Below are 8,084 nucleotides of genomic sequence, written 5' to 3'. Positions count from 1 at the left end.
CAGCCGCCCCTGTGTCCCCCGCAGTGGGACCTCTGCTGCGACGGGAGCTGCCTCAGCACCCCATCCCTCTGCCCACCTTCACCTCCTTTCTCCCAGAGGAGTTGAGGGAAGAAAGGGAGCCGCCCTGCCGCTCCTGCCCCTTCCTCCCCCCCCTGCCGCCTTAGCCTTTCCTACGGTTCCATCTGCCCCCGACAACTGCAGCCTCCTGCAAACCCCCTGCACTCTCAATATTTCTTCCTCCTGCCTGCATCCGCTCAGAGCATCCACCTCTTCTCCTGGTGACCAGGACTGGGGTACTATCTTTGCATGTTTCCATCGTGTTTCGTGAACTCTTTGCCTTCTGAGGCTCATTTCATTAGATCCGTTTCAGTATGCCCTAGAGCAGGATATATTTTAAATGCTTCATAAAATCTTGGAAACTGGCAGGTGAGTACACTTGAAGCATCAACTTTCACTTTATATTTGCACCTCAGCTCCTGCCACGACATGCTTGCTGCTCTTCAGACGTGCTGCTCTGGAAAACTCCACTCCAGTTTCAAGGAGCTCACGTTGTGTAAGAGGTTGGTTAGAAGGACTGCAGAGCTGGGAACCGTGCTTGGTGTCTGAATGCGGAGAGAAAAAAAAGCCTCTAAGCTGGGATTTTCTAGAATAATTGGGGACTGCTATATCTGATGTTCAGGATATTCATTGTATTTGACAAGTCTTGGCTGATGTCATATGGAGAAAACCACCCATTTTTGGAGGTGCAGGTTGTCCATGAGAGACAACTGATGAACTCCCTTTGCTTGACACAACTCTGGATCACACTGCAGTGCATCTACTGCCACTGTCGCTGCAGCTGCATGCACCTTGTCCTCCCCTGATGGTATCTCCTCCTATCAGAAACAGCATTTATTTGGCTGCATCCCATATATGTGTGCAAAGGAGTCTGGCTTTTGCTCCTGTCAGCCCTGGAAAGGAACTGCCGGATGCATAGTGGAAGGCAGTGCAATGCAGATTTATAAACCACATGAAAATGCACATTCAAAATAATTAATTTCCTTTCCATAAGTAGCACAATGGGAAATGATCTCGTGTGGATATGATAGCCAGCGGATGAGCTGGGAGTGGGTCACATCTGGGACAAGGGAAATAGCTGTAAAGAATGCATAAGGAGTGCCTGTGATTTACCTGCCAAGACCTATAGAGGAAGAGAGAAATTTGAAACCTGTTCTGTTTGGTCAGGCTGTGCATGTTTGTCTAGATGTTTTCAGTGACCTTATATAAACTATAAAACCAATGTCTGTGGCTATGCTGGGATGATGGAGTGCAGTGGTTAGAGGGAAAATGTGCCAAGCTAGAGAATTGTGCACTGAGAAATCTGGGCTGAACGTTTGATTAATGCCAAATTTTTACTTGTTAAAAAGCAACAGTTAAAGGCACCGTGAAAGGAGGTAGAAAGAAAAGGGCTTTGGTGTGCCACAAGACAGCCATGAAGAAGTACCCCCATTCAGCAAGGCAGAAGGGGGTCCCAGTTTTCTGAAGTTGGGGGACCGATTTGTAAAGGCAGCAGGGCGAGGCTTTGCACTGGAAAAGTGTCATCCGGGAAAACCAAGCAGCCCAGGACTAAGAGCATCAAATTGAAAAGCTGAGTCAGACAAGGACGGAAGACAAAGACCTGGCAGAGCTCAGCCTGTCAGATTTGTCTGCCATCCCAGTCCAAAAAGTCTCCTCTATTTAATAAATACATCTAATATCCACTAGGCTTTGGGACAGTCTGAACAGCTCCATGAAGGTTTTTAATGTATTTTCATTTCTACAGACACTCTGCTTTTGATGTTGAATAAACTATGATTTATTTCATCCAAACCAATTCTGACTGTTGCCTGGCTTATGGCTGCAAGCACTGCCAAGAACTGCTTAATTGCCCCTTCCACCTTTAAGGGAGGCAGTTGTCTCTGAAGGTATGTAGCCCCCAGCTGAATTGAGGCTTTTGATCTGCAAGGCACAGGCATGTACTTTTTCCTACCTGCCATGCTGTCTGTGTTCTGCTGGTACCTGAAACCAAAACATAGGAAAAAGCCTGGAGATGAAGGAGACCTGGAAAAGGGGAAGTGAAGGTTGCTGTCCCTGAGATTTAAGCCTTGGAAATGTCGTCTCTGACTTGGTGCCCTTATTTCTACCTCTGTAGCTCCTGATTCAAGGTATTGATCTCTACTACCAATGTCGCCTTCACAACCTAAAGGAGCAGTGGAAAAAAGGAAGCTTGAATTCCAGAGAGTACTGCAAAATCTGCCTAAAGAAGCTAATTTTTCAATTTAAGAAATGCAGAGGATCAGTGTCACTGGTATGAGCTGCCTGAAGGGGCTATTTTTGTTCTTTAGAAGCCTTTCCCTCTATTCTGACAGAGATTAATTATGAATATTTATGTTTATAGCACCAAAAATGTGATAAGTGTTTTCAGGCTGGCTTGCAAACTATGTATACCACATTGCAAAAATTAGCTGTCTCTTTTGGGCTCTGTGCCTGGTCACTCACTCACTCTAAACGGCTAGCAAAGAACATGCATTTATAGCACTGCCACCTCTATTCAGAGCAAGATGAAACCGATGCAGTCAGGAACTGCAGTTTGTGTTAGTTTAAAATCAACCCATCACTCAGAGCACGTCTCTGGTAAAATGTTGATAATCCTCTCATTGAACTAAGCTCAAATTGCACCAATTTAACAGGCAGAATTTTGTTCTGGTCTTTAATGAGACACAGTATTTTGGCTAAATTTGCAAAGATCTAGTATCATTTTAAGATATACCTGGGACCTTGATGTCTGTCTTTCAGATCAGACAGCTATCAGGATCCTGAGCATTTCTGACCATCAAAACTTGCAGAACACTTCACTAAAAGAGAAACATTGAGCCTTCTCTCCAGGGGAGACTCCTACCAGGGAAGCTGCAGTATGATAATTCAAATTACTGCTGCTCCAAAAAATAGCATAAATTAATATATGCTGTTAAGGAACTGCCTGCCACATGCTGCCCTAAAGCTGACAGTAATGGAAAGAGTATTTCCAATACAGATGGTTTGTTAGTTGACTTATGCAAGTAGGCATATTGGAAGAGAGAAGTTATTGCTAAATATAAAGTAAGTCATACTGTCCTACAACTTGTGTGAGCTGCCAAAGAACTATGCAGACTATCTGTAAGGAGCAAATGTAGTGATTTCAGCAGGCTTTCAATACTGCTCTTAATATAAAAAAGAAGTGTATTCCTAGTTAACTATAATTCCTAGTTTCTTCACTGAAAGGGTGGTCAGTCACTGGAACAAGCTCCCCAGGGAAATGGTCATGGCACCAAACCTGTCAGAGTTCAAGGACTATCTGGATGACACTTTTAGTCATAAGGTTTAGTTTAGGTAGTCCTGTGAGGAGCAGCGAGTTGGAATCAATGATTCTTATAGAAGTTTTCCAACTTGAGATATTCTATGATTCTATGAATAACAAACTCTTCCTTTTTTAAATTACAAATTCAAACATCTATTGGAATCACAAGTGGCACTTCCTTCACTGTATCTGTTTATGAGTCTGTAATACAAAATATGCCTATTGTCTTTCCCAAAGCCTGTAAAAAGAGAACACTGCCTTGCTTCAATATTAACGCTTAGTGCAATATTTGTGAATTAAATTGTGGATATAGCAAAAGAGAATCTGTCTGGACCATTCACAAAATGAGCTTTGATATCCTTTTAGTAAGTAAAAAGCTGAAGGGAGACATCAATAATTTATTAGCACTTGGATTACATCCTCCAGTGCTTGTAGTTTGCTGCCTTCTTGGAGGAAAAGAGGACAAAGGCAATATTGTCTTTTGGTTTGTAAAGACTTCGGATACTCTAATACATTGGCACAGACAAAGGATGCCTCATTTTGAGGAGCGTTCTGACTCAAATAATACAAATGACCCTCAATTTGATGTTCATAGCTCCAGGGACCACAGTGGGATGAACAACTGTTGTAGGATGCCTTTCCAAATAATAGCATGAAACAAGCCGGGTGGTATTGGTACCCTTGCACATAGGCATTTATGGTGCAAACAGTGAGCTTGGTGCCCGGAGAGGTCTGGCTTTTGACAGCTAATGTACAAAACCTCTGGAAATCTGAGGTGCCTGGAGAGCATAGGTGCCACCCATGCAGATGTGAGGCCCAAGAGAGATGACATGCTTCTCATTCGTTGTCGCGTCCTGCCATCATCACCTCCTGGCACTGCTCACTGTCTTGTCTTTACTTCTCTACACTCCAGGCATTTTTGTTTCCATACTGTCTCTACTGTCTCCCTCCCACTCTCTTAGATGTCCCTGCCCTGCCTCCTACCATCTCTTTCCTGCTGGCTACTCTCAGACTCTAGGCTTAGCAATGTTATTGCCACCTTGCGCAGACATGCCAGAATTTGCACTGACATTTGCTCTTTCCTTTCAGAATTAATTGTTCTCCCTTCTCATATATTCTTATGGCTTGTGTGTTTCAAATTCGGCACTAGTCTCCTCTTTCTGTCTTTCCCTCATATTGCTCCTTCTGATGTGCTATTTACAATACCTGGACAATCACCAATCCCCCACAACTTATTTCGCAGCTTTTTCAGTCTTGGACTCCTGGGAAACCTCTCCTAGTTCCTTCCCCATCCCTGTCACCAAGAGCTGTGTCTCCTCTTACAGCACTCCCTTGAGTCATTCCCAAGAAGCACTTAGGAATAAGCCATTACTTATAAGCCTTCTAAGTTCTGCTAGCTGTATTGGAGCAGAATCCAACCTCTCTCTTTGCTGCTTCTTCAAACTGTTGCTTTTCCCTTTTGGAGCTGCTAGTGAGGGAGGACATCTCCAACCTCCGCTGACAGAGACAGAACAGATATGATCCTCTCAGTCTTAGGTAGGACATGAAAGGCCATGCGCAGCATGAGGGCGCTAGAGCTTTCCCTGCCTTCTCTGTGTACAGGGGTTTTGCATTCTGCAGGTGCTGACATTTTCTGTTTGATGTATGATGCAGGTCAGGCAGCAGCAAAAGGCCATTGGTCCACCAGCATCCTCTGAGGCTGCTGCTCACATGCAGAGCCTGAGTTGATGTACCCTGCTTTACAGTGGGAGTTGGTAGCTCAGTTTAACAATACACAGGTCCTGTCTGCGAAGTGCTTTGCAGCAAATGAGGACAAAAGAGGGCTGGAGCACCTTCCATATGAAGACAGGCTAAGAGATTTGGCGTTGTCAAGTCTGGAGAGTAGAAGGCTTGGAGGAGATCTTATAGCAGCCTTCCAGGACCTGAAAGGGGCTACAGGAAAGCTGGAGAGGGGCTATTCATAAAGGCTTGTGGTGATAGGGTGAGGGGGAATGAGTATAAACTGGAGAGAGAAAGGTATAGACTGGACATTAGGAAGAATTTCTTCACCATGAGAGTGGTGAGACACTGGCACAGGTTGCCCAGGGAAGCTGTGGCTGCCCCATCCCTGAAGGTGTTCAAGGCCAGATTGGATGGGGCCTTGAGCAGCCTGATCTAGTGGGATGTTCCTGCCCATGGCAGGCGGGTTGGAACTGGGGGATCTTTAAGGTCCTTTCCAACCCAAACCGTTCTATGATTCTATGATTCTATGAAAAGTATTTTTAAAAATATTGTAAAGTCATCCCAACTTCAGTGGAGTGCTGTGGGCACTGACAGGGAGTTGAGTTCCCAGAAGGTCTCTCCTTAGCACTGAGCACCTTTGTAAATCAAAGGGAATAGCACAGGAAGAATCTGTCCACATTTTATTATCTTAAATAGGAAAGAGACACAGTGGCTGACCACGGGAGCAATCCTAGGCTAGGCAAATCACTAGTGGTTCCAAGGACCAAAATATGGCGTGTATGGCTGGAAGAAGAGCAAATACCACCGGTCCTTAGCAGGAAATACCTGTCTTGGGGCCTGGACAACTTCTTTCCCAAGTTAAAGTTGGAAGCCCACATCTATCCATTGACCTCCACAGCTCATGACTTCTGATGCAGAACAGCCATCTGGGCAGTGCTATTCTAGAGCCAAGTCAATAATTTGGAGAGTTCCCAACATTTTCCCATGGGAAGAAAGCTGGGCAGTTGCTGCTGCTGTATGTCTCTAGAAGGCAGCCTGCCAGCACTCACGGCTGTTGTCCAGTTCCAGACAGACTTTTAAAATGCACGGCCGTCAGAGATAAACCAAAATGAAAAGGTGCATACATGCATCTGAGCAATCAATGCTCCCACACAGTGACACTGAGCAAGCACTGGAGTGATCTCTGCTGTTTCCCCTGCAACTGTGCTACCGAAAAAACGGGGCTTTTAAGCATTGCTGTTGCTAGTGGTGCTGCTTGCTACTAACAGGAGAGGGGCTCTCTGCCTGTGTGCTTTCCTCTCTGGCCACTGTCAACTTCTTTGCTCCTGACGTAGGCAACTGTCATGAGAGATCACAACAGCTATAAATACCTCTGAAAAGAAATCAAAAAATAAAACCAGTGCTGAAGAGAACTTGTTGTCAGGCAAATAAGGAGCATAAAAGACTACTGTAGAAACATGCTTCCACATCAGCCTGGTAGCAAAGCGTGCACAGCTGAAGCTTTCTAATAACTTTCATCACCAAGTACCACCAGTGACAGAACAGTCCTGTCCTGGTGCCAGGCACACACCAAACTTCACAATCGCTGAGCCTCTGGAAAAAAAAGATGCAACTTTCTACCTTGCAGAAGACTGGCAGAAGCACTTCTTCAGCGGATGAGGTGGCAACAGAGTTCAAAAATAACTTGGCACTCTGTACCAGTGCCACATCTAGGTATTAGCTATCCCATGTGACAACAGCAAAGTTCTGGTAGTTTCCTTAGAACACCCCTCTTCCAGGTATCTCTTCCACATTGCTGGGAAGTCCTTTAGACAGCTGATTCTCACTAGGCTGCTTGTCTCTGCCTACCCAGAAAGCTGGGTGAAGTAGCATGTGCTGCCACTTGAGAAGCAGAAATGCATGCTGCCAGTATGCTCTTCTGGGAACCCACAGCTTTTCATGTCACTTCCCAGGAGATGGGAAACCAGCTCTGCCTTCATAACACTCCATGGGCAAGTACTCAGAGAGATGGGGCACAGCTTCCCACCTCAGCCCTTTACGTTTCCAAAGATAAAGGCAAAACCCCATCTCTGTGTGACCTCAGTTAGTTCTACCAGACCACTTAAATCATCGGGATGTCAGGCTCATCACTGTTAAGAACTCTTCCCAGTTCTTGCAGCATTAGTACAGCTATTTAGAGTTAAGTACTTCAGGCTTGGGTCCACTGGCAGTACGAGATAGCTGCTGCTCATGCACCTACCCTGAATTCTGAGCTTCCTAAAGTGAGTGCATTGCAGTGGTCACGTTTTCCGTTCACAGGGTTGAAGAGTTGAAGCCTGCGAGATGTGAGCTTCCCATGGAACTCCTTTCAGTATATATTCTGACTAGTACTAGATGATTCTGACTAGATGGAATTTGCATAAAGTACCTATGCATCACCCTCATCCTGCTCAGGTGCAGAAGCATCCAGTTTTCCCTGTGATACAACTGGAAATGATCTCAAGAGAAGAAAGGAACAAATCCTGAATTGCAAGCAAAACAGCCTGTTCTTCAGGAGATTTGCCATGGAAGATAACAATCTGAGCACATCCAGTGCTTTAAACTGTCTTAAATTGCATGAAATATCAGGTTTACGCACTTTGACAGGTTTCCTTTAAATCTATGACAGTAGACTTGAATGTATCCACTACATCACTCAGATTTTGGCAGACAGATCCAGAGCAGCAGCCACGAGAGACACTGTCCTCAGCCGAGAGAAGCTGAATTTCAGAAATGCTGCTTTCCTCAGTAACAGCAGGAGCAGAGGGTCAGCTCAGCGGAGGGTCAGGCAGGATCAGCTCAGAGACCATTTTCATTTAAGCCTTCTGCGAAGCAGTGACAGTCAATGATGATGCATTCACCATCTGCGCAAACACTGATTTTCACCTGCAATACTTTTCAGAGGCAGGGTTTGAATGACCTGACTTGAGAAACACATTTGCTTGACTGCCCCTTCTAATTTCCACTGCAGCCTGTTCTCTGGAGTCTT

Source organism: Cuculus canorus, chromosome 5 (genome assembly GCF_017976375.1).
Source record: "Cuculus canorus isolate bCucCan1 chromosome 5, bCucCan1.pri, whole genome shotgun sequence".
In the NCBI taxonomy this organism is placed as follows: domain Eukaryota; kingdom Metazoa; phylum Chordata; class Aves; order Cuculiformes; family Cuculidae; genus Cuculus; species Cuculus canorus.
Note: the sequence above shows the minus strand (reverse complement) of the source record.